Source organism: Schistocerca cancellata, chromosome 8, assembly GCF_023864275.1.
Source record: "Schistocerca cancellata isolate TAMUIC-IGC-003103 chromosome 8, iqSchCanc2.1, whole genome shotgun sequence".
Lineage (NCBI taxonomy): Eukaryota > Metazoa > Arthropoda > Insecta > Orthoptera > Acrididae > Schistocerca > Schistocerca cancellata.
In genome coordinates this window covers 174,598,802-174,626,351 of record NC_064633.1, presented here as the reverse complement: position 1 = coordinate 174,626,351, position 27,550 = coordinate 174,598,802, and positions in this window count along the sequence as shown.

The following is a 27,550-nucleotide window of genomic DNA, read 5'->3' as shown; positions in this document are numbered from 1 at the left end:
ACGGAAACTAACAGTCATTCCTGATTAGGCATACAGAGAGTGATACACCTCGATTTTAGACAGTATCAGTTAGCAAATATCAACTTTAAATTGCATAACGCTAACATTTTTAACAGACGCGAATTCCTACCCAGCATCTATTGTCCCTGTTAACGAACTACGAGAGATGTTAAATATTGCTTCTTCACAAGTAACTTACTTGAAATGCCGTGAGGTAAAGCTGTGTGTTGGACACGGATTCGAACCCGGAACCTAATCGGATTGCTATCGAAGCACAGTCAAATGTGACATATCGGAATTTCGCGGCAGTAACTAGATGTTATAACTGAAATGACGAGACGAAAAATTAATTTTTTCCTTCCCAGGACTCCAACCCGGCACCTATCGCTGTTATATTCTAGAGAAAACTAACGTTAAATATGGGTTTGTTGCACCAGCAGTGACATGTGAGCATGTTTGAACTGAAATAATATGACGAAGAGTTCAGCGCTCACTGGGAATAGAGCCCCACACATATCGTTGTTGACTACACACAAAGAGACGTCAGCTACCGAATTTTTCTCCACCAGCTGCTCAGAATAGCATCTTGAACTTACAGTCATCTCGCAAATAGTTCTGTGTCTCACTGGGAGTTAAAAACGTCAGATATCGTTAGTGTGACAGCGAATGAAAATACATTAAAAATCAAAATTATTATCCACCAGCAGACAGGTGTTCTCATGCTAGAGCTTGATAATACATAATTAAATCTTTAGTGCCGGGCCAGGATTCGATCCCATTCACGCATAATATGTGAAGGTGTTGAGGAATCTGCAGTTTTGAACAAACAACAAATTGTAGCCGAGCTGTATTGCTACGAAGGGATCAAATTCCGCGTTAAGGGCGGTCTGAGTTGCATTCCCAGTTCAGAACCAATTTTATCGACATACAGAAGCTCAAATAAAAGATGGAATAAGTGTCCTGTGACCATACATAGCGTTTGTGTCGTCACTTGAAATAAATAACTAGTATAAGAAAGGTTACTGGTGGTAGAGTTTCTACATGTCGCCACTCCAGACTTTATTGTGGTTCAACCTACCGTCTACTTGGTAAAGAAGGAATATCATCTTTAATGTGAATTTTCTGACCATGCAGCCATTATATCTCCTTCACTTGGTGTAGCCAGGAGAGAATGGAATCTGTCTCTCCCTATCTAAAATCATTGACAGAAGTGGGAATCGAACCCAGACCATAGGTATAACAACCTACCATCCGTCCAACAGACCACGAAATCCTCTTCTCTGCGAGTCATTTTTCTATCGTAACGCAGTTGTGCCACACTGGATGAGAATTCTGACACACAGGCTCCCTGTAGTAATTTGCAGCATGTTCAGTAAATTCATTTACTTGGTTGACCGAATCACCATGAACTAGCTGCCTCGGCTACCCAGTGCATACATTCGACTATTTTGTAATCACAGAAATAAAATCACGTTACTGCCACCTACACACAACTGCCAACATTGTAGGATGCAGAAGTTTAAATAAGAAGTGTTCCTTTTCACTTGAGCTATTCTATTGCGCTATCTGTTACTAGAAAACGTCGTTCAGTCCAAAAGAAAAGCTGTAACTGTTTGTCTCTCAGAAGTCAAGACATGGCCATATGCATAATCTCACAGTGCTGTGGAATCCAAAAGTTCTGAAGGAATAGTTGCCGAGCTCTGGAGCTGTTGTAGTTCCGTGTCAGCTTGTAGCATAGATAAGATGTCGCGAGTTCGAATACATTCAGTGCTACATTTTTTTAAAACGCAATTCTGCTCTCTGCTGAAGTTATCAATCTAATGGAACTTTGAACAAATTCCCTTCACTTCTCAACCCAAAGTAGTCGCATGTGGAAAAAGGACTAACTACTGTGACATTTTGTCCTATTCAGGTTTAATAGACAGCAGGCAGCAGATGCATCTCGAAGATGTGCAGGGAGAGCGCATCGTGCCATAATATGTCAGAAAAGTATTTTCTACATTAGCCGTCGTGTGGTAGTGATATTTTATTCTTCTTCAAACTTTGATTGACAGCTTTAACTCAGAACAAATTTTCTACATGCATGTAATCAATAAACTGCATGTGCATTGTCAGACTGTCATAGGTAACATCAGAGAATTCGCATATATCGTTGATGATTAATTTCTCTCTCATGTTTACTATTGTTTTAACAACACTAAAGGAAACCTTACGAAAATTGTGCACTGTATTATAAGAAATGAAATAAAACTAACGATGATAACCTTACGACGAAAGTATCTGTACACAAGCATGCCTCTATCGACACGAATTAGTAAAATACTACTCACTTAGATTTTGATAGGGTCTGTGTTTAATTGGTATGCTGTGTCATACTCAAGAGGTATGCAAATGTGGCATTTCATAAATATAGTTACGTATTCCTAGAAACCCAAAATTCGCTTGTCAGCAGCGGAAAGAGGCGTTACCTGTTGTGCAGCATTGTAAGTTTTTCAACATTGCACTATGAGCTGAAAGCATTTTCTTGCGATTTCCGTATTGATGTTTGATCTGACTGCTTGTAGCTCTTTCACAGAAGGGATAAAAACGTTTCAGTCAGTGAGACTGGAACTGCGAACCGTAACAGACGCTGTTTCACATGTCAGCACGTTACCACAGAGCTGGCGAGGAGGTATGGATCTCAGCTTACTATTACGACGGCAATAGTAACTAGAACTCGTAAACTGCTATTTAAAGGTCGAGATTAGTTGCGATTTCCACCTGCAACGACTTTCTTGGGCTGAAAACCGTAAATTTTCAATCTTTTGTTACCCTTCAAGCTATAATAACTCAGATTATTCAATGGAAATGACAGGTAAAATCAAGTGAACTTTGAGGCTTAATTCCGTGCACACCAGGAAGTAACTCGTCGATCACAGAGTTGCCAAACATACGTTGCCTTGTTGCCAAATCTCAGTTACAGTACCAGCAGGAAGAAGACGAACCGATGTGATCCTACAGCGGTCTGGGAAGTGACCATAGCTGGTGTCTCCAAGTCGCGGCTGCTACGGCCTGGAATACGTAATGCGTCTGATTCGCTTTCTGTAACTAGGTTTAGGGACTGGAGCGTAGTTACTAATAATACTCAGAACTGACTGCAAACTGAGCATCATAAATCAGTAACTCTCATTGTTGTTTTTATATTTCTTTCGTAAGTGCACTCAAAACTAAGAAAGTCATTCACAGGCGTTTTCCTGCCTCGCCGATAGTCGAGCAGAACATACAAATAAAAATAAAAAAGAATGTGTGTGTGTGTGTGTGTGTGTGTGTGTGTGTGTGAGAGAGAGAGAGAGAGAGAGAGAGAGAGAGAGAGAAATAAAAAGCAATGAGAGAGTGTGTAAAAAATTGTTGTAAAGAAATTGAATCATGGTATTTAAAGAAATCTTTCATTAAAATGACACGTTCCACATCATTACGAAATGTCGTATTCATGATCTATGGAACAAGAGTTAATCTAATGTAATGTAATCTAATCTAATCACATCATATTGATTATTAGCCATGAAGAGTCATGAACTACCGAAAGTTTTGCCAATACCAGTAACCAAATCTAAACTTGAAAATAAAAGACGACAATTTTTGTAATAAACCGTGACTCCTATCAAGACCCTTTCATCCCTGTTATCTAACCACGAAAGATGTCTGATATACCTCCATTCTGAAGTAACAAAGTGTGCATGCATTTAAAGATGAAGTGCATGATGTGAAGTTCTGTGACGGAGATACGAACCCAACACGTAATCCGATTGTTAACTAAGAAAAATCAAATGTTACGTATCGGTTTTTCTTACGATCCGCTAGGTGTCTGAATCTAAAATAAGGATACAAACTTTTGTGCCAAAGCGACAATCGAACTGCACACCTACCGCGCATCCACGAATATAGCTTAAGTATCAGTTGCTTACTCATGAACAGTAAGATGTGTGCGTGTTTGACCAGAAATAACGACACCTGTTGCGATTGTTGGCAACACATGAACAGACATTGAAATTGCGCGTTAATTTTCACTAGCAGGTGGGTGTGCACTTGATAAAGCTAGAAATGAAATTATGAATATTTTTGTACTGGATCAGGTTTCAGACCCACATACTTACCTTTGGAAGAGAGCTAGAGAAGATTGCAGTCTTGGGAAAAGGAACGAAATGACTGAACTATACTGTTCCGAGAGATTCAGATCCTCGAAAGAGGAGATACGAATTCGAATCACAGTCCAGCACCAAATTTTTAAACGTCTCTAGTTCAATCAAGTACAAGTAAAATAAGAGCCCTGTCCCTTTAAATGGCTATCGGTTCATCAAATAAAATAAAATTTTCTAATGTAAGTAAGTTTACTGGCGACTGTATTTCTGTTTACCATGACTTCCGCTTTGTCATTTCCCAACGAAAACTGGCTCCGCTCAGTTGGTTATGAAGGAACGTGATGTCTAATGCGGATTCTGGATTATAACGTCTTTCTCTTGAGGTTACCAGAGGTAAAATAAATCTGTTTGTGCCTCTTAAAAGTAAATGCCTGAACCCACGCATTGCAGCTGTGATAGCTCGTTCTACCAGACCATTGTGGCCACATTACCCAGCCCCAGGAGTGTGCTGTAACGGATGATGTGCTTAGCTTACAAAATTAGTCACGGTGGAAAAAATGCGAGTCTATTAAATGGTCAAGTAGAAGCAAGCTTCTGACGCAGAGATTATGCTATTCTCATGTCAGCAGGATGTAATGACTCTTCTAGGCATCATAGGCTGGATGTGAAGCCATTTCGATTTTTCACAAATTCAGCAAATTTCTTAGTTCGAGAAAATCCACTGTGAAGTGTGAAGTTGCCGGATAATTCGATTATTACTGTTATTATTAATATCATTTTATTCATACTGCTGCTGTAACACAAGTGCTTGAACATCATTTAGTATCTTTTGGTCACTATAGAAGTAGTTTCCCAAGAACAGGTTCTTTCCCTGTTCCCTGTCTACGGAATCCTTTTCATGTTAATATCAAACACCAGCAATTACTCGTAGATTACATTAAAACTAAAGTAATTGACGAAGACGTTACTTGGTAACAAAAACGCACTGCCTTTCTTCATTTACTTTCGCCTAGAAGTGGCTATCGAGTACTGACAAACCAAAAGGAAAGAGATCTTACTGCCTTCCGATATACGTTGCTGTTAGTTCTTCCACATGATTTGGTCGACATGACCTGTTTCAAGTAGTGTATGACAGACAGTGTTTTAGAAAATCTATTGTTTCCCTTTGCAATAAACAGAAGTATTTTCATTCTAAGCTGTCCAAGTACAAAATTTTCGCAATATTAGTGCACATTTAATATTCGCTTCTATAATGTATAAAAGTATTTCACAGTCGCAAAACTCGCATCCGAAACGTTGACCTTACACTTAGTCGCTGACCATAAATTCTAGCTCAGAGTGACACCAGTTTAAATAACCTAATGTAGCGAAGACTGTTTGCCAGTGCTCTTTCTCACCGGAAAATACGCAATTGACTCATTTGGCTCCATAAGTACACTGTAACAGTAATTTCCGTGTGAAATTTGTCAATAAGCTTTCGCCTTCCAACCGGCAAAATACGGAAGAGTACAGTCGGTAAACAAATCACAAATCACGATTTAGTGCCGATAAGACGATTTCTTTAAACATTGTCGAAGCTGAGGGAATTTATTTTCTGCTTAAATCGTCTTAAGCAGCAACGTTCACAGATATCTCAAATAGGAAAAAGCTGAATATCCAGGTACGAAGGTTGTAAAACAAACTTCCCACAGTTTGTGTCAGGTTGATCTTTTCGTCTGATAACACTGCTTAAGTATTTTGTCTAAGAGGTATCACAAGTAGTATCCCTGTAGCTGTGGGAATCATTGGTTGAAAACGAGTTTAACACCAATGGGTACAGTGCTGCTATATTTTCAAAATTATTATCAACTTAAGTCTGAGTTCATCCACAAACTGAGGCGTATTTATAATATTGAAGCTAGACTGTGTATCCTTGTCTTTCTTGAGTGGTCACTGGAAGGCGTTTACACACACATATACAATACTATGAATACTTCGAACGCTATGGTTAACGTTGCTCTCATAAACTACTTTCTTTTTTAAATTCTTCTGGGTCTTAAGCGAGCAATATGTGTTGTAGATACAGTCTCAGACCAAAAAATTGACCGCCGAGTCGTTCACGTAAGGTGGACAATACAGTCATGCTCCTCTCAGAATTCTATGTCTGGCAATATGCTCGATCTAGCAACATGTAGACTGCGGCACTTCCCAGAGGAAGTCTTGACTCCAGTCTTAGTACATTACTCTAGACTACGACCGTAGTCTTGAGGTTAAACGCGAGACCAGCTAATTTGATATTGTAGATTCGCTTGAATTACACTCATAGCTTCAGCACCGAGAGGAAAGGGGCGATAAAAATTCTGTCGATATGTGCTTTCGGTCGCCAGACGTCATATTAGCTGGTCTCGCGTTTTACCTCAAGACTACGGTCGTGTTCCATCAGCGGTACGAATAAAATGATACTAATAATAACAGTAATAATCTAATTATCCGGCAACTTCACACTTCACAGTGGATTTTCTCGAACTAAGAAATTTGCTGAATTTGTGAAAAATCGAAATGGCTTCACATCCAGCCTATGATGCCTAGAAGAGTCATTACATCCTGCTGACATGAGAATAGCATAATCTCTGCGTCAGAAGCTTGCTTCTACTTGACCATTTAATAGACTCGCATTTTTTCCACCGTGACTAATTTTGTAAGCTAAGCACATCATCCGTTACAGCACACTCCTGGGGCTGGGTAATGTGGCCACAATGGTCTGGTAGAACGAGCTATCACAGCTGCAATGCGTGGGTTCAGGCATTTACTTTTAAGAGGCACAAACAGATTTATTTTACCTCTGGTAACCTCAAGAGAAAGACGTTATAATCCAGAATCCGCATTAGACATCACGTTCCTTCATAACCAACTGAGCAGAGCCAGTTTTCGTTGGGAAATGACAAAGCGGAAGTCATGGTAAACAGAAATACAGTCGCCAGTAAACTTACTTACATTAGAAAATTTTATTTTATTTGATGAACCGATAGCCATTTAAAGGGACAGGGCTCTTATTTTACTTGTACCTGATTGAACTAGAGACGTTTAAAAATTTGGTGCTGGACTGTGATTCGAATTCGTATCTCCTCTTTCGAGGATCTGAATCTCTCGGAACAGTATAGTTCAGTCATTTCGTTCCTTTTCCCAAGACTGCAATCTTCTCTAGCTCTCTTCCAAAGGTAAGTATGTGGGTCTGAAACCTGATCCAGTACAAAAAATATTCATAATTTCATTTCTAGCTTTATCAAGTGCACACCCACCTGCTAGTGAAAATTAACGCGCAATTTCAATGTCTGTTCATGTGTTGCCAACAATCGCAACAGGTGTCGTTATTTCTGGTCAAACACGCACACATCTTACTGTTCATGAGTAAGCAACTGATACTTAAGCTATATTCGTGGATGCGCGGTAGGTGTGCAGTTCGATTGTCGCTTAGGCACAAAAGTTTGTATCCTTATTTTAGATTCAGACACCTAGCGGCTCGTAAGAAAAACCGATACGTAACATTTGATTTTTCTTAGTTAACAATCGGATTACGTGTTGGGTTCGTATCTCCGTCACAGAACTTCACATCATGCACTTCATCTTTAAATGCATGCACACTTTGTTACTTCAGAATGGAGGTATATCAGACATCTTTCGTGGTTAGATAACAGGGATGAAAGGGTCTTGATAGGAGTCACGGTTTATTACAAAAATTGTCGTCTTTTATTTTCAAGTTTAGATTTGGTTACTGGTATTGGCAAAACTTTCGGTAGTTCATGACTCTTCATGGCTAATAATCAATATGATGTGATTAGATTAGATTACATTACATTAGATTAACTCTTGTTCCATAGATCATGAATACGACATTTCGTAATGATGTGGAACGTGTCATTTTAATGAAAGATTTCTTTAAATACCATGATTCAATTTCTTTACAACAATTTTTTACACACTCTCTCATTGCTTTTTATTTCTCTCTCTCTCTCTCTCTCTCTCTCTCTCTCTCTCTCTCTCTCTCACACACACACACACACACACACACACACACACACACACATTCTTTTTTATTTTTATTTGTATGTTCTGCTCGACTATCGGCGAGGCAGGAAAACGCCTGTGAATGACTTTCTTAGTTTTGAGTGCACTTACGAAAGAAATATAAAAACAACAATGAGAGTTACTGATTTATGATGCTCAGTTTGCAGTCAGTTCTGAGTATTATTAGTAACTACGCTCCAGTCCCTAAACCTAGTTACAGAAAGCGAATCAGACGCATTACGTATGCCAGGCCGTAGCAGCCGCGACTTGGAGACACCAGCTATGGTCACTTCCCAGACCGCTGTAGGATCACATCGGTTCGTCTTCTTCCTGCTGGTACTGTAACTGAGATTTGGCAACAAGGCAACGTATGTTTGGCAACTCTGTGATCGACGAGTTACTTCCTGGTGTGCACGGAATTAAGCCTCAAAGTTCACTTGATTTTACCTGTCATTTCCATTGAATAATCTGAGTTATTATAGCTTGAAGGGTAACAAAAGATTGAAAATTTACGGTTTTCAGCCCAAGAAAGTCGTTGCAGGTGGAAATCGCAACTAATCTCGACCTTTAAATAGCAGTTTACGAGTTCTAGTTACTATTGCCGTCGTAATAGTAAGCTGAGATCCATACCTCCTCGCCAGCTCTGTGGTAACGTGCTGACATGTGAAACAGCGTCTGTTACGGTTCGCAGTTCCAGTCTCACTGACTGAAACGTTTTTATCCCTTCTGTGAAAGAGCTACAAGCAGTCAGATCAAACATCAATACGGAAATCGCAAGAAAATGCTTTCAGCTCATAGTGCAATGTTGAAAAACTTACAATGCTGCACAACAGGTAACGCCTCTTTCCGCTGCTGACAAGCGAATTTTGGGTTTCTAGGAATACGTAACTATATTTATGAAATGCCACATTTGCATACCTCTTGAGTATGACACAGCATACCAATTAAACACAGACCCTATCAAAATCTAAGTGAGTAGTATTTTACTAATTCGTGTCGATAGAGGCATGCTTGTGTACAGATACTTTCGTCGTAAGGTTATCATCGTTAGTTTTATTTCATTTCTTATAATACAGTGCACAATTTTCGTAAGGTTTCCTTTAGTGTTGTTAAAACAATAGTAAACATGAGAGAGAAATTAATCATCAACGATATATGCGAATTCTCTGATGTTACCTATGACAGTCTGACAATGCACATGCAGTTTATTGATTACATGCATGTAGAAAATTTGTTCTGAGTTAAAGCTGTCAATCAAAGTTTGAAGAAGAATAAAATATCACTACCACACGACGGCTAATGTAGAAAATACTTTTCTGACATATTATGGCACGATGCGCTCTCCCTGCACATCTTCGAGATGCATCTGCTGCCTGCTGTCTATTAAACCTGAATAGGACAAAATGTCACAGTAGTTAGTCCTTTTTCCACATGCGACTACTTTGGGTTGAGAAGTGAAGGGAATTTGTTCAAAGTTCCATTAGATTGATAACTTCAGCAGAGAGCAGAATTGCGTTTTAAAAAATGTAGCACTGAATGTATTCGAACTCGCGACATCTTATCTATGCTACAAGCTGACACGGAACTACAACAGCTCCAGAGCTCGGCAACTATTCCTTCAGAACTTTTGGATTCCACAGCACTGTGAGATTATGCATATGGCCATGTCTTGACTTCTGAGAGACAAACAGTTACAGCTTTTCTTTTGGACTGAACGACGTTTTCTAGTAACAGATAGCGCAATAGAATAGCTCAAGTGAAAAGGAACACTTCTTATTTAAACTTCTGCATCCTACAATGTTGGCAGTTGTGTGTAGGTGGCAGTAACGTGATTTTATTTCTGTGATTACAAAATAGTCGAATGTATGCACTGGGTAGCCGAGGCAGCTAGTTCATGGTGATTCGGTCAACCAAGTAAATGAATTTACTGAACATGCTGCAAATTACTACAGGGAGCCTGTGTGTCAGAATTCTCATCCAGTGTGGCACAACTGCGTTACGATAGAAAAATGACTCGCAGAGAAGAGGATTTCGTGGTCTGTTGGACGGATGGTAGGTTGTTATACCTATGGTCTGGGTTCGATTCCCACTTCTGTCAATGATTTTAGATAGGGAGAGACAGATTCCATTCTCTCCTGGCTACACCAAGTGAAGGAGATATAATGGCTGCATGGTCAGAAAATTCACATTAAAGATGATATTCCTTCTTTACCAAGTAGACGGTAGGTTGAACCACAATAAAGTCTGGAGTGGCGACATGTAGAAACTCTACCACCAGTAACCTTTCTTATACTAGTTATTTATTTCAAGTGACGACACAAACGCTATGTATGGTCACAGGACACTTATTCCATCTTTTATTTGAGCTTCTGTATGTCGATAAAATTGGTTCTGAACTGGGAATGCAACTCAGACCGCCCTTAACGCGGAATTTGATCCCTTCGTGGCAATACAGCTCGGCTACAATTTGTTGTTTGTTCAAAACTGCAGATTCCTCAACACCTTCACATATTATGCGTGAATGGGATCGAATCCTGGCCCGGCACTAAAGATTTAATTATGTATTATCAAGCTCTAGCATGAGAACACCTGTCTGCTGGTGGATAATAATTTTGATTTTTAATGTATTTTCATTCGCTGTCACACTAACGATATCTGACGTTTTTAACTCCCAGTGAGACACAGAACTATTTGCGAGATGACTGTAAGTTCAAGATGCTATTCTGAGCAGCTGGTGGAGAAAAATTCGGTAGCTGACGTCTCTTTGTATGTAGTCAACAACGATATGTGTGGGGCTCTATTCCCAGTGAGCGCTGAACTCTTCGTCATATTATTTCAGTTCAAACATGCTCACATGTCACTGCTGGTGCAACAAACCCATATTTAACGTTAGTTTTCTCTAGAATATAACAGCGATAGGTGCCGGGTTGGAGTCCTGGGAAGGAAAAAATTAATTTTTCGTCTCGTCATTTCAGTTATAACATCTAATTACTGCCGCGAAATTCCGATATGTCACATTTGACTGTGCTTCGATAGCAATCCGATTAGGTTCCGGGTTCGAATCCGTGTCCAACACACAGCTTTACCTCACGGCATTTCAAGTAAGTTACTTGTGAAGAAGCAATATTTAACATCTCTCGTAGTTCGTTAACAGGGACAATAGATGCTGGGTAGGAATTCGCGTCTGTTAAAAATGTTTGCGTTATGCAATTTAAAGTTGATATTTGCTAACTGATACTGTCTAAAATCGAGGTATATCACTCTCTGTATGCCTAATCAGGAATGACTGTTAGTTTCCGTCAGTCACGAAATCTTTGCTTAGTCTGCATGAGCTGGGTTTGAATCTATATGCAGAACATGACGGTTCGTCGTGTCATTTAATGTTCATACATATTCTCAACTAGCTGCTCGTGAATAACTTAAATTTTTAATGTCATTTTGTGTTAAATAGTTCAAATGGCTCTGAGCACCATGCGACTTAACTTCTAAGGTCATCAGTCCCCTAGAACTTAGAACTACTTAAACCTAACTAACCTAAGGACATCACACACATCCATGCCCGAGACAGGATTCGAACCTGCGACCGTAGCGGTCACGCGGTTCCAGACTGAAGCGCCTAGAACCGCACGGCCACATCGGCCGGCCCCCACCATCTGGTATCAATGCATTACCTTATAATCCATTATATATAATCATTTTCATAGTACACTTGATATTATAGATGAGTAGGACACAAGACAGGACATAGATAATGTCCGTTTGACGTCAACAGTGTGTAACATTTTACTTTTTTGAATAGGACAATGTTCCTCTCCAATAATTTTTAGATTAGTTACAATAAGCTTACGCTGCAAGAGAATTCGCTTGTATTTTTCAATATGTGGTCTGTTGTCGGTTTGAAGGCCTTCCATAACATCGGCAACGTAGTGCAACTCCACCGAGAGCTGTCTGGAGTAGGGTGGGGTTAGCTAAGTGAAAGTTGCGAGCTGTCGAAGACGATCTTCATATTCCTAATGCGATTAGGACATCGTATACTCTTGACGACGTTTAGCACCTGTGCGGTCAGTCACCCAATTTCAGAATTCATTAAGAGTAATCCTGCTAAATTCCCAAAATACTGTCTTTTTATATTGATGAGTAATATGGATAGTCGTCACGTTCATGTGCCGTCTACAACGCAAATTTAATGTTACTATCCTAGGAACTAACCTGCAATACGTTTTGTATTTCATAATCGGAACTATCTGCATTAACCGTCATCAGAGCAATGTCAGGGAACAGAGTGCAGCAGTGCCTACTTGAGGACCTGCTTGAGTCGTGTTCTAAGGAAAGGGTAGTTGCTGGTTCACATTATATTACACTAGCGAGAAGTACCGACTTTTCCTTTTCTCTGCAAACATCCAGAACTAAATTCAGTAACTAAATGCTAAGAATATATTTTCATTGTGCCAACTCAAAGATCAATAGATATGGATATAGATATAGATTTTTATATTTAAAGCCATTCTCTTTCTGCGTTGGAATAAACATCATTCATTATTTGCTTGTTCTTGTTACGATTGTTATTGTCATTCTCTCACTCGCAAGAGTCTTATGCTGATGCTGTATGAATAAATTATGCCATTGGATACAAAGCGGTTTAGTTTTGAGACCTAACCCACGAGGGGGGAAGGCACAGTGGTCTGCTTCAGGAATTCCAAGCAATAAAACACAAAAAACAACCCAGGAAGGGTTCGAACAGCTACTTTCACGCAGAGACATGCATTTGGAATCTGTTCATCGTTACGGGGTCAAACAAGAGGGTAACATTACTGAAACAATGATCGGGCTACTTAGTATATAATAGAGCATACAGATTTCAAGGAGGAAACGTATGAAGACGCAGACTTCCTCGTTATCAATATGTGCGGCATATCTTTCGTGTTAACGAAAGTAAATTCCCGCTTTACCTCTTCTTACGTGTCAAATGAAATGAATGCCATGAGGAATAGAGTATTTGTTGACTGCGTCTCTTCTTGCTTCCATCCTTACCAACATATTTCTTCATTCTCGTGGTAATCATGACAATCTATGTGCATGCTGCAAACGATTGCAAGTGGACAAATTCGACATCGAGGTGCAAAGCGTTTGGTATCTTACATTATATTCAATTCGAATAAGATTCCGGTGTATTTTTACTTCGTTTGTATTTTTAGATGATTATGAACGTTACGGAAATTTATCTCACATGCTTTATGTTGAATGAGAAACATTGAATGATCCGTTTTGCTTTCCCTACGTTGAAATGATATAATGTCGGCGTCAACAGCCTTCTTCCACGCCGGAAGCTGAAACTTGTATCATTCTGGATTAATGATAATTGAATGTCTCATATGTATACATAGCCCACAAGGCGACGTCAGAAACCACCAGGGGAGAACGCCGCATAAAAACCAAACGTGCGCGCGCGTCTCCACTCTGAAGAACCGTATCGGAGAATCACGGCAAGCATTTCGCTGAAGAGCTGCCTCGTCAGAGAGCCGAGAAATGGCAGCGTCGTAGCAAGTATTTGTCAACACTCTGATAGTGCATTTACTTCCGGGTGTAGGTCGGCGTTACCTCGCTAAATTCACTTAACATTCGTTTTCCACATCGAAGACTCGTACGATATAATCCACTGCAAGATGACACAATTAGAAAGTATATTTAGTTTCTGGACTCCAAGAACGGCGTTCTTCACATAAGTAACACCTGTTTGTGTGTGCATTCGGGAGGACGATGGTGCAATCCCGCGCCCGGCCATCCTGATTTAGGTTTTCAATGATTTCCCTAAATCGCTTCAGGCAAATGCCGGGATGGTTCCTTAGGAAGGGCACGGCCGATTTCCTTCCCCATCCTTCCCTAATCCGAGCTTGTGCTCCTCTCTAATGACATCGTTGTCGACGGGACGTTAAAACAGTAATCTCCACCTCCTCTGTTTCTGTGTTTAAGGTTGCGTTTTGAGGCTCAGGCAACATCGCAGTGACTATAGTCCGCCCCTGGCCGCCAGTGTGTCGTTAGCTCCGAGGTTCCCTTGTGCGTTGCAGTGCTTGTACTATAAGTTCGAATCACGGTAGAAGCCGCTGACTAAAACATTTTATTTTCCATTTTAATTAATGGAGTTGCAAACTGCTAGTAAACATTTCTTATGCGAAATCTGAAGAATGCCTTTAAACATCAATCTTCGTCCGATTTCGACTTAGTAAATTAAGTTAATATCATGGATTTCTGCTTTGCAAATTCCAAGGTGCTTCACTGTAAAATAGGTCCTGAAAAGATTCAAACCGACTGTCAACGATATAAATTTGAGCTTTGTTCGTCATATAGGTCTAACATGTCAGAAGGTTGTTTATGAAGTGCACATGTTCATTAATATAGATCACATCTTCTAAATTTTTGCAATAGCGTTTAACTGTAGACGTTTTCTAACACCGGCGTTAGCAATTCCTTTCCGTTCTCTGAAACCTTCAAAACGACAAATTTTTCTGGTTTAAATCTGATGACATTAACTATCACTTCCGATCAACAATAAATACTTCATGAACCCATACATGGAACTCCAAATGTGCAGTGTGCCTGCACTGCTACAGAGCATGCATTGCAAGGTATTCACACAGTTTATCGCATAGACTTACCATAAGGAATCAAACAAGAACTGTAATACACTTTACACCACAGACGCTCACTCTGGCTTGACGAAAACATCCAAACATTGACCAAAAGTTGCACAAATAATTAAGTTTGAAAGGAAAAGAAACGAGGTATGAAGCATTTATAAATTCATCGAATGTAGTGAGGTGGTTTAATTTCGTCCCAGTCTATAAAATTAATTTCGGGCCATACTCAGCTCTTGCCGATTACCCGCCTACTAATCAGGGCGTCTGTCTCCGTTGCTTTTGAGCGTGAATGGAAATTGTAGAAATTTTCTGTGGAGCAACATTTAATAATAAAGCGTTTTAAATCATCAAAAGCGATGAGCGGTAGCAGGCGCTTTCGATAAAGAACGGGGGAGTGCAGCGCCGCTGCTGTCGCCACGGCCGCTGCCAGTAGCCAGCAAATGGATCCCGGAGCTTTGCCTCATACGGCGTCCAGAGGAGGACAGTCTGCAGGAAATCTGCCGCAAAATCGTTACTAGATAAAATTTTGATATCGGTGTGTCACAAAGCGAAATAGATTGAATCTGCGCTACCATTACATTCACGTCTTCAGCATTCAGACAGAAGAGGCTATAAAAATATTTTATGCCAGCTGCTCTCGATCCACTGACATTATGAACAGAAACAACGCACACTACCACTAGACCACAGGCGTAATCAGCCTGGAGTCTCTCTATCTTGGGACAAGTTTTCCTCCAGGAAGTGCCGCAGTCTACAGTGTTGTCAGATTGTGCAGATAACCGGACTTAGAGAATTAGCGAGTTGGCCAGTTTCTTTGTCCCATGTCGCGATCGGCGCGGACTTAGCCTCTGAAGTGGCCGGCCGCCGGTCAAATTTTATGTCAAAGAGTGTACGTGTCACCTGTCAGCGTCATATCTAGACGTATCAGGGGTCGTATCACTCCAACTGCACACACTCCACGCCATTACAGAGTCTCCGCCAACAGGAATAGTTCCCTGTTGACATGCAAGGTCCATGGATTCATGAGGTGGTCTCCACATCCGTACACATCCATCCACTCGATACGAGAGTCCTTCGACCAGGCAACATACTTCCAGTTATTAGCAGTCCGATGTCGGTGTTGTCAGGTCCAGACGAGGCGTAAAGCTTTATGTCGTGCAGTCATCAAGGGTACACGAGTGGGCCATATCGATGATGTTTCGTTGAATGGTTCGCACGCTCACACTTGTTAATGGCTCTGCATTGAAGTCTGAAGCAATTTGCGGAAGGGTTGCACTTCTGTCACGTTGAACGGTTCTCTTCAGTCGTAGTTGGTCCCGTTGTTTCAGGATCCTTCCCGGCCACAGCGATGTCGGAGATGTTTTACCAGATTTCTGATATTCATGGTACACTCGTGAAATGGCCGTACGCGAAAGTCACAATTCTTCGCTACCTCTGAAGTGCTGTGTCCCATCGCTCGTGCGCCGACTATAACACCACGTTCAAACTCACTTAAATCTTGATAAGCTGCCATTGTAACAGCAGTAACCGATCTAACAACTGCGCCAGACACTTGTTGCCTTACATAGGCGTTACCGACCACAGCGCTGTATTCTGCATACTTGAATATCCAAGATTATACTACTTTCTTTGGCGCTTCAGTGTATATTGTATCGAAGTACACATTTCGGTCTCTCTTGGTCGTTACTGATAGAGCTGAGGTACTGAGAAACGGGGTTGCATTTAAATACTTGCAAGGCGTAATTCAGATTTATACGAAATAAAATGAAAAGTAAGTAGATAAAATAAGAGATATATCGGAGAAATATTTCTTAACGCTGCATAAGTCTACAGTATGGAGAACAAAATTTCAATACCGCCCATAACTTCGCTCAAGGCACTAAAGTTTTGGGAAAACCCGCAACAGATCACAGATACGATGCAAAAAGAAGTAGCCAAAGAATGATATTTTCACCATAACTAAATTAAGGTATCTGATGAGTCTCGTGTTGTTCTGACATGTAATTATATGAATATAGAGTATTTCTTTAAAATAACCATGGATGGTCGACATGTAATCAGGTCTTGCTACCTCAAGAACTTTAGATTCTTACCAGTGGATTGAGTATGTAGAATGTTTTGTGTTTATCATAGGTCTCTACTTCAATATCAAAGGTGAATTTCTGAAAAAAAAAGAACACATGGTGGTCAGAAACAGGCTATAAAGGCGTTTCAAAGATGCTTCAAATGGCTCTGAGCACTATGCGACTTGAACTTCTGAGGTCATTAGTCGCCTAGAACTTAGATCTAATTAAACCTAACCAACCTAAGGACAACACACATTCATGCCGAGGCAGGATTCGAACCTGCGACCGTAGCGGTCGCTCGGCTCCAGAGTGTAGCGCCCAGAACCGCACGGCCACTCCCGCCGGCTATAAAGGCGTTTCAGAGAAGGTTGTGCTGACAAGTAATTGTTCAGAATAAATTTCGATACGTAGTGCAGTTTCAGAGTTGATTAGCACTGAAATTAGCCAATCAGGTCGTTGCTCCTGAAAAGTCATGCGGCCCTCCAGAGACGATGCCTCCAAGTTGCTGTTCGTTCGGTTTCCTAAAACCGAACAAGAGAGCGATACAGAAATTGAACATGGGGCTGTGGTAAGGATGGAACTTGAGCCAAAAGCTGAGCAGTCTCGCTCGCTATCATCTACGCCATGAGAACAACTGACAGTAATTGTATCTGGCGGGTGGCTTGAATTTGTGCGTTCAGTGGACGAATTGGATAACTCCAGGGCTAATTACCTCAGGAACGGCACGAAGTATCGATTTTTTCGTAACAATTATTTCTCGTTATAACCTGCAACTGCAACACCCTTACAACCTGTTTAGACTGCTTCTGATCACCCTGTATGTATGTATGTGTGTGTGTGTGTGTGTGTGTGTGTGCTGTTGCCGGGAAGGATCCTGAAACAACGGGACCAACTACGACTGAAGAGAATCGTTCACATGTACTAAATAAATAAATAAAGGAAAATTATAATTAATGTATACACCATCATATGATTTGATATCATGCTGGCATATTTTTACTGATAAATTGTGCTATACTCAAACTGCCTGGTATTTACCACAAAACAGCAAGAGAAAGCAACAGATTTTCTATCAACAATCGTAGTAGTCAAGTACCTAACTTTTGTTAAAAACGTATTTCGTATCAAAAGTACTGTTAATTGCAGATAAAATAAAAAAAAATGAGTACACCCTTCTTAACATTAGACTTAACACAGTACGCCGTGATGTGGTGAGAGTAATTTCGTTCGCAATATCAATCCTTTGAAAATGGTTTGACAGAACTACGGGGAAATATGAGTCATAAAGTCATCCATGTATCTTCCTTAGTCGCTTGGTAATTTTAATGAAAGCTTAAGTTATTTAAAAGTGCTTCAGGTCTGCTTCCAATCCCAGCGCTGCAGTTCCACCTAATCGTACGTTCGTATTACAATTTTGCTCGTGTGAAGCACTGCAGTGTGGATGTCAAATCTAAATTTCCTTGAAAAAATAAGTTACCAGTATGAAATTCATACTCAGGGCTCTAGCTTTAGCATCTGAATGCATTCAAAAATGTTCATCTGTTACAGGCCCAACTAACATAACAATTGAACAGAAATTGTTAATTCCAAGCAGAAAATGGCTGTTGTAGTTCCTCGCAGCGATAGAAGAAATGTACGCTGCGCCAAATTACTGAAAATAAAGTGAGAGCACTTTCATATAAGTTCACTTTTTAAGCTATACCGCCGATTACAGAATTAAAAACAAAACATGCCTTTTAATAATTTTTCAGGTACTGCATCTTGTGAACGTAATATTTTAACGGCTTTCAAAAAATATCAATAATAACTGCAATAGCACTGGAGCAATTATAAATCTGTGAGCCAATAATCACTAAAATACAACTACTGACTATTTCAATGTCATATTTGTCATGATGTTTCAGAACTGAAGGCTGTTCTTAGGGCTGGGCAAACGATACTCGCGTTCGAACAGGCTCCAGATGTCCTGATACGACGGAGCGTTCGACACAATATCGAGCGTGTTCGGACACTCACGTGACATATGACTCGTGTAGTGGTAATGCATGCGATAAGCAAGAAACTACGAACTAACCACAACAATAAGCTGAGGCTCTGCTAAATATTTGACACTTCCTTGGTATACTGGCGAAGAAAGCACTAAATCCTACCACTGCACGATCTCCTGTTGTGTTTGGCCAATTTACAATACCAGTTCCACAAAGTATTGATATGTATGGATATTTAAATATAGAAATATTAACACTGATTTTTAAATAAAGCTTACAGACAATGATGAAAATGTTGTCCTGAAAAATATGTTACTTGAGTGAACCCAGTATAATATTTTATTTGTTTATGAATGGCGGTAATCATTTACCAAGTAGGTAGAAAATGAGCAGTTCAGTCCCTGTTCTCACGGATATTAGAATAAGAGATAGAAACGTTACCATATTTTAATCAGTTTAGAAACAAGACGGGAACATTTACACAAGGACTCAAGACAATTAATCAAGAAGTAAACGGTGAATTAACGCCATATATCGTTACAGAGTGAACGTAATTTTTATCGCGACAATGGATTGCAGCGGCAAGACCCATGATGGTGATAGTACTATGAGATGACACTAGATAGCGAGAGGAGCGAAAGCTCGAGAATTGGACAGAATCATGATTGGTATCTTTTATTTACTGATTGGTTGCTATTGTTACGAATCAGCTGCACCCTAGAAGATATTTTACTCTGTATTTCAGAGATATTTTGGAATTAAAATCCACAGTGCATTAAAAACGCTAAGATCTGTCGTTGTGATAGTACCAACAATAGTCATTAGATAGCAGGCTAATCCAAAGGTCGAACGGAACACGATATCCGGAACTGTTACGTGAACTGTTCGAACAGTTCGAGTCGTCTTCAGATACAGCCCTATCTGATTTGGACGCTGTGCCTATCTAACCATTGTTCAGCTTCTTCACCGCATAACGTCAGTCTCCGGAATCATGCGTTCCCAACAACGCGAACCTCAGAGATTGTCTGCAGTTTACATTAAGAATTTTTTTTCCAAATTATTAAAAAATATTATCATTCACCGTCCTTCTCCCGTCACTTATCAAGAGTTTAAAATGCATTACCTTTTCCTTACACTTGAAATAAAAGAGAGAGATTATACGTAGAGATGGTGTGGCATGTCATTTAGCGTTCCTTATGGTGTCAAGCCGTATTGTCATGAGACATATTTTCCTAAATTAATCTCTGTTTGTTTTGAAAGCAAAATAGTACGTGCATAAACTTGTAAGATAAGCTTTTGCAGAATTTCTTTTTAAAATCCTGCTCGCTGCTTGCGCAGCGTATAACCGTACGCACAGAAGGAATGCATCTACGAACATATCTAATTCAAAATGATTACTTTTTAAAAATAGCATCAGTCAGTGGTTGTGTTATACACCAGCCGAGAAAGAACTTCCACGGTTTCATTTTACCTGAATACGTGAATTTATTATTTTACCCAAATTTCGCAATTTCCTTACGAGCTATCATTTACCATGGTCCTTTGTTTTGACTTCCAGAAACTTGGCAGTGTTGCCCCTCTATGCTATCCTATCTCTTTGTTTGAAATTAATATTTTAGTAGGTAAAATAAAAACTGTTTGACCTGACCGTTACATGTGTCATTACCTAGACTAAATGGGACTGAGCTGAATTTGCCAAGTCGATGGAACAAGCTAACAAGTTGTTTATTATTCAATGACCATAAAAGATGCCATACGCTGAAGGAACTGCGCGTTTGCAGTAGGACAACGATATGTGTCCATGGATGTAGGTTTCACCTCTTCCTCTAGGCTATCACTCTCCAAAACTAAACATCTTGGAAAAGTACTTTAGTTCAAATAACAAACACTAATTATCAGGACATATCGTGTACCATTGAAGTTTTGCGCCCTAAAACCACAAAAACAAACTTTCGATCTGTTAACAAAATGAAAACTTTCCTTACGCATTGGCGTGGTTAACAAGCAGTCATTAGGGTCCAATTGGTCCCCGTTAAATTACATCATAGCACACTCCATCACGAAATCCTGTCAATCTAAGTCACCGCCTAGGGACTACATAATAAATAAAAAATATCACATTGCTGTAAATATATAGACTCCATTAAACCAATTCTCTCAGTCTTAAGCTCCGCCTTACTAAAATAAATAACTAAGCCCCTTACTCCATATAACATGAACGTACATAGTAAATACTTTTCCTGTTCACGTCACTTCACTTATTAATATCATTATAAATCGATCAATTTTATGAAGACAATTGAAAGTTATTTATATACATTTCCATTTATTCATTAGAAAACACTGAAGTACTTTTTCCTAAGGAGTAATTTCCGTCTCGCTAGACTTTTCTCTATAACTATTGCAAATACACTCCTGGAAATTGAAATAAGAACACCGTGAATTCATTGTCCCAGGAAGGGGAAACTTTATTGACACATTCCTGGGGTCAGATACATCACATGATCACACTGACAGAACCACAGGCACATAGACACAGGCAACAGAGCATGCACATTGTCGGCACTAGTACAGTGTATATCCACCTTTCGCAGCAATGCAGGCTGCTATTCTCCCATGGAGACGATCGTAGAGATGCTGGATGTAGTCCTGTGGAACGGCTTGCCATGCCATTTCCACCTGGCGCCTCAGTTGGACCAGCGTTCGTGCTGGACGTGCAGACCGCGTGAGACGACGCTTCATCCAGTCCCAAACATGCTCAATGGGGGACAGATCCGGAGATCTTGCTGGCCAGGGTAGTTGACTTACACCTTCTAGAGCACGTTGGGTAGCACGGGATACATGCGGACGTGCATTGTCCTGTTGGAACAGCAAGTTCCCTTGCCGGTCTAGGAATGGTAGAACGATGGGTTCGATGACGGTTTGGATGTACCGTGCACTATTCAGTGTCCCCTCGACGATCGCCAGTGGTGTACGGCCAGTGTAGGAGATCGCTCCCCACACCATGATGCCGGGTGTTGGCCCTGTGTGCCTCGGTCGTATGCAGTCCTGATTGTGGCGCTCACCTGCACGGCACCAAACACGCATACGACCATCATTGGCACCAAGGCAGAAGCGACTCTCATCGCTGAAGACGACACGTCTCCATTCGTCCCTCCATTCACACCTGTCGCGACACCACTGGAGGCGGGCTGCACGATGTTGAGGCGTGAGCGGAAGACGGCCTAACGGTGTGCGGGACCGAAGCCCAGCTTCATGGAGACGGTTGCGAATGGTCCTCGCCGATACCCCAGGAGCAACAGTGCCCCTAATTTGCTGGGAAGTGGCGGTGCGGTCCCCTACGGCACTGCGTAGGATCCTACGGTCTTGGCGTGCATCCGTGCGTCGCTGCGGTCCGGTCCCAGGTCGACGGGCACGTGCACCTTCCGCCGACCACTGGCGACAACATCGATGTACTGTGGAGACCTCACGCCCCACGTGTTGAGCAATTCGGCGGTACGTCCACCCGGCCTCCCGCATGCCCACTATACGCCCTCGCTCAAAGTCCGTCAACTGCACATACGGTTCACGTCCACGCTGTCGCGGCATGCTACCAGTGTTAAAGACTGCGATGGAGCTCCGTATGCCACGGCAAACTGGCTGACACTGACGGCGGCGGTGCACAAATGCTGCGCAGCTAGCGCCATTCGACGGCCAACACCGCGGTTCCTGGTGTGTCCGCTGTGCCGTGCGTGTGATCATTGCTTGTACAGCCCTCTCGCAGTGTCCGGAGCAAGTATGGTGGGTCTGACACACCGGTGTCAATGTGTTCTTTTTTCCATTTCCAGGGGTGTATATACACTGATAAGCCGAAACATTATGACCACCGCCCACCGCGACATTTGATGCCGCCTTGTGGCGTTGCACGTGACGCGGTAACAAAAGCATGTAAGTGGAGTAGACATGGTCGTGTGTACACCCTAGCGAAGACGTGGGCGGCAAATGGGGAAATCGATTGAAATAAGCGACTTCGACAAAGGGGGGATTATTGCTACGCAAAGTCTGTGTATGAGTATCTCGAAAACGTCGAAGCTGGTCGAATATTCAAGTGCTACTCACGTTATCATCTACGGAAAGAGGTAGAAGGACAGCGAAACTACCACAGGGCGCTAAATGGCTGGACGTCCACGCCTCCTTACAGAATGTGGGGTTCGGAGGCTTGTCTGCTCTGTAAAGTAGGACAGATGGTGACTTGTGGCATCTGTGCCAATACACAAAATGCTGGTGCACGAACAGGTGTTTCAGAGCACACATTTCATGGTACATTGTTGATTATGGAGCTGTAATCGGGACGAATGGCGGCTCGGACTGTGCAGCACGCCGTGGACGCAGGCTGGTGAAACCGGTATTATGCTGGGGGAGATATTCTCCTGCGTTTGCATGGGACCTGTGGTAGTAATCCAAGAGACGCTGTAAGCTGCGAGCCACATGCATCCAAAATGCCTGCGTTTCTGCCGACAACGGTGTCATCTTTTAGGTGTATCGCGGAATCAGAATTGTACTACAGTGGTTTGAGGAGCATTACAGTGAACACACGTTCAATTTTCGGCGAAGTAATTCGTGTGCTGTAAATCCTACGGAACCAGCGGGGGTCGCTATCGGGCTCCATCATAACATAGTTCAAATGGTTCAAATGGCTCTGAGCATTACGGGACTCAACATCTGAGATCATCAGTCCCTTAGAACTTAGAACTACTTAAATCAAACTAGCCTAAGGACATCACACACATCCATGCCCGAGGCAGGATTCGAACCTGCGACCGTAGCAGTAGCGCGGTTGCAGACTGTAGCGTCTAGAACTGCTCGGCCACCCCGGCCCGCAACAGTATAGTGGCGTGTTATTTACATGAATTACATGACCAATCCGTAGACATCTAATAGGTAATGCATCATTCCATCGCGAACTTACCGACGAACTGTCGGATCCCGGATAGACAGAATCGAGTTATATATTTCGTTCCAAAGACGGACAAACAAGCTATTAACCTTGTGGTAACAATATTTTGGTTCATCCCGGTGATGTTTCGCCATTGTTAAATATGCATCGGAGTTGGATGTAAATACTAATCTGGAATATCAACTTCTGCTAGGTTAAACAGTCAGTGCCTTTCAATGAAATTAAATATTTGGATGTGGCATAATGCGTTACGGACATTAATCCGTCGTTAATCAGATGTATATAACACACAGTTGAAAAATCGCGATATTTCAAATACACATATAGCAAGCCCAATAATAATTCTCGAATAGGCCAGTAGGTCGGTTTAGACTGATATCGGTTCCATAGAGACCGCAATGTGTCCTCTTTTTTGCCACTACTGCGAACGCCAGGGACCTACTACTTGTCTGAAATGTATACTGCAGTGGACAACGCCGTTGGTGTGGAGCAATGCCCTAATGTGGGTTGCCATTCGTTTTCCCCTTTCTTCGATACTATTCCGGTGCAGTTTGATGTCAATCGGATCAGTGGTGTTATCACACACACACACACACACATATATATATATATATATATATATATATATATATATATATATATATATATATATATATATATGTGTGTGTGTGTGTGTGTGTGTGTGTGTGTGTGTGTATGTTTTTAAATTAAAAACCATACCTAAGTGAAAACTGTGGACACGTAACTCTACATACCACGATCGATATGCAGGGTGGTCTATTGATCGTGACCGGGCCAAATATCTCACGAAATAAGCGTCAAACGAAAAAACTACAAAGAATTAAACTTGTCTAGCTTGAAGGGGGACACCAGATGATGCTATGGTTGGCCCGCTAGATGGCGCTGCCATATGTCAAACGGATATCAACTGCGTTTTTTGAAATAGGAACCACCATTTTTATTAAATATTCGTGTGGTACGTAAAGAAATATTAATGGTTTAGTTGGACCAGTTTTTTCGCTTTGTGAGAGATGGCGCTGTAATAGTCAGAAACATATGACTCACAATTTTAGACGAACAGTTGGTAACAGGTTGATTTCTAAATTTAAATACAGAACATAGGTACTTTTCAACATTTTATTTCGGTTGTTCCAATGTGATACATGTACCTTTGTGAACTTATCATTTCTGAGAACTCATGCTGTTACAGCTTGATTACCTGTAAATACCACACAAATGCAACAAACGCTCAAATTGATGTCCGTCAAGCACAGTGCATTTGGCAATACGTGTAACGACTTTCCTCTCAACAGCGAGGAGTTCGCCTTCCGTAATGTTCGCACATACATTGACAATGAGCTGACGCATGTTGTCAGGCGTTGTCGGTGGATCACGATAGCTAATATCCTTCAAGTTACTCCACAGAAAGAAATACGGGGACGGCAGATCCGGTGAATGTGTGGGCCATTAAACGGTGATTCACCGACCAATCCACCTGTCATGAAATATGCTATTCAATCCCGCTTCAGCCGCACGCGAGCTATGTGCCGGACATCCATCATGTTGGAAGTACATCGCCATTCTGTCATGCAGTGAAACATCTTGTAGTAACATCGCCGGGCCGGCAGCGGTGGTCTCGCGGTTCTAGGCGCTCAGTCCGGAACCGCGTGACTGCTACGGTCGCAGGTTCGAATCCTGCCTCGGGCATGGATGTGTGTGATGTCCTTAGGTTAGTTCGGTTTAAGTAGTTCTAAGTTCTAGGGGACTGATGACCTCAGAAGTCAAGTCCCATGGTGCTCAGTGCCATTTGAACCATTTTTTTTGTAGTAACATCGGTAGAATATTACGTAGGAAATCAGCATACATTGCACCATTTAGATTGCCATCGATAAAATGGGGGCCTATTATCCTTCCTCCCATAATTCCGCACCATATATTAACCCGCCAAGTCGCTGATGTTCCACTTGTCGCAGGCATCGTGGATTTTCTGTTGCCCAATAGTGCATATTATGATGGCTCACGTTACCGCTGTTGGTGAATGGCGCTTCGTCGCTAAATAGAACGCGTGCAAAGAATCTGTCATCGTCCCGTAATTTCTCTTTTGCCTAGTGGCAGAACTGTACACGACGTTCAGAGTCGTCGCCATGCAATTCCTGGTTCACAGAAATATGGTACGGGTGCAATCGATGATGATGTAGCATTCTCAACACCGACGTTTTTGAGATTCCCGATTTTAGCGCAGTTTGTTTGCTACTGATATGCGGATTAGCCGCGACAGCAGCTAAAACACCTACTTCGGCATCATCATTTGTTGCAGGTAGTGGTTGACGTTTCACATGTGGTTGAACACTTCCTGTTTTCCTAAATAACGTAACTATTCGGCGAACGGTCCGGCCACTTGGATGATGTCATCCAGGATACCGAGCAGCATACATAGCACACGCCCGTTGGGCATTTTGATCACAAAAGCCATACATCAACACGATATCGACCTTTTTCGCAATTGGTAAACGGTCCATTTTAACACGGGTAATGTATCTCGAAGCAAATACCGTCCGCACTGGCGGAATGTTACGTGATACCACGTACTTACACGTTTGTGACTATTGCAGTGCCATCTATCACAAAGCGAAAAAAGTGGTCCAACTAAAATAATCCTATTTCTTTACGCTCTACACGATTATTTAATAAAAATGGAGGTTCTTATGTTAAAAAACGCAGTTCATAACCGTTTGACCTATGGCAGCACCATCTAGCGGTCCCATCATTGCGCCATCTGGTTTCCCCCTTCAAGCTAGACGTTTTTCTTTCTTTGTAGTTTTTTCGTTTGATGCTTATTTCTTGAGATATGTGGCCCGCTCACTATCAATGGACCACTCTGTACATCACTTGGACCACCTTCTTCGAATTTAACACGGCTTTGGTGTATGTGTAGGTAAAGGACAAACTGTGTTAGCGCGCCACTTAATTCACGATATTTTGTTGTACGAAAACATTTTCCAATAGAATGTGTTTCGCACGCGCTGCTCGTTTTCGATCTTAGCTTGCTACCATCAAAATTTGATTAAACAAACATTGTTTTGTAAGTCAGTCTCGAAGAAATGCATCGTTCAGTTTTGGTTCAATAGTTTTCTTATGGTTGCTCTGCGAACAAACATTCACATTCATAAAATTTCCAAACATTAATGCCGGCCGATGCGGCCGAGCGGTTCTAGGAGCTATAGTCTGAAACCGCGCGAGCGCAACGGTCGCAGGTTCGAATCCTGCCTCGGGCATGGATGTGTGTGATGTCCTTAGGTTAGTTAGGTTTAAGTAGTTCTAAGTTCTAGGGGACTGATGACCTGAGAAGTTAAGTCCCATAGGGCTCAGAGCTATTTCGAACCAAACATTAATGATTTGTCTTCTGCGGATGTTATAGGCATTTCTGGTGTGATTTTTCTCAATTAAACACGGGAAACAGAGAAGTTACAGCTTTATTATATGTGCTGTATTGTTGACACCTTTTTTTTTACTGTCAAAAACATGGAAAATACTTTGCACTTGTTAGTTTGTTACTGTATGTAGTATATGTTTGTTTAATTATTTACTTATTAATAGAGTGGCTTTGTGTGATTCGCGCAGTTTAATTGCATCCCGTCCCTTCCATGATGTATAAGGCGTATTCAGAAAGAAATGAACCGGAGGCATACATACAGAAACCAGTACCTGTGTATTAGAAGTATTGACACCGGCTGTTGACACAAGGCCGTGAATGGCTGTCATA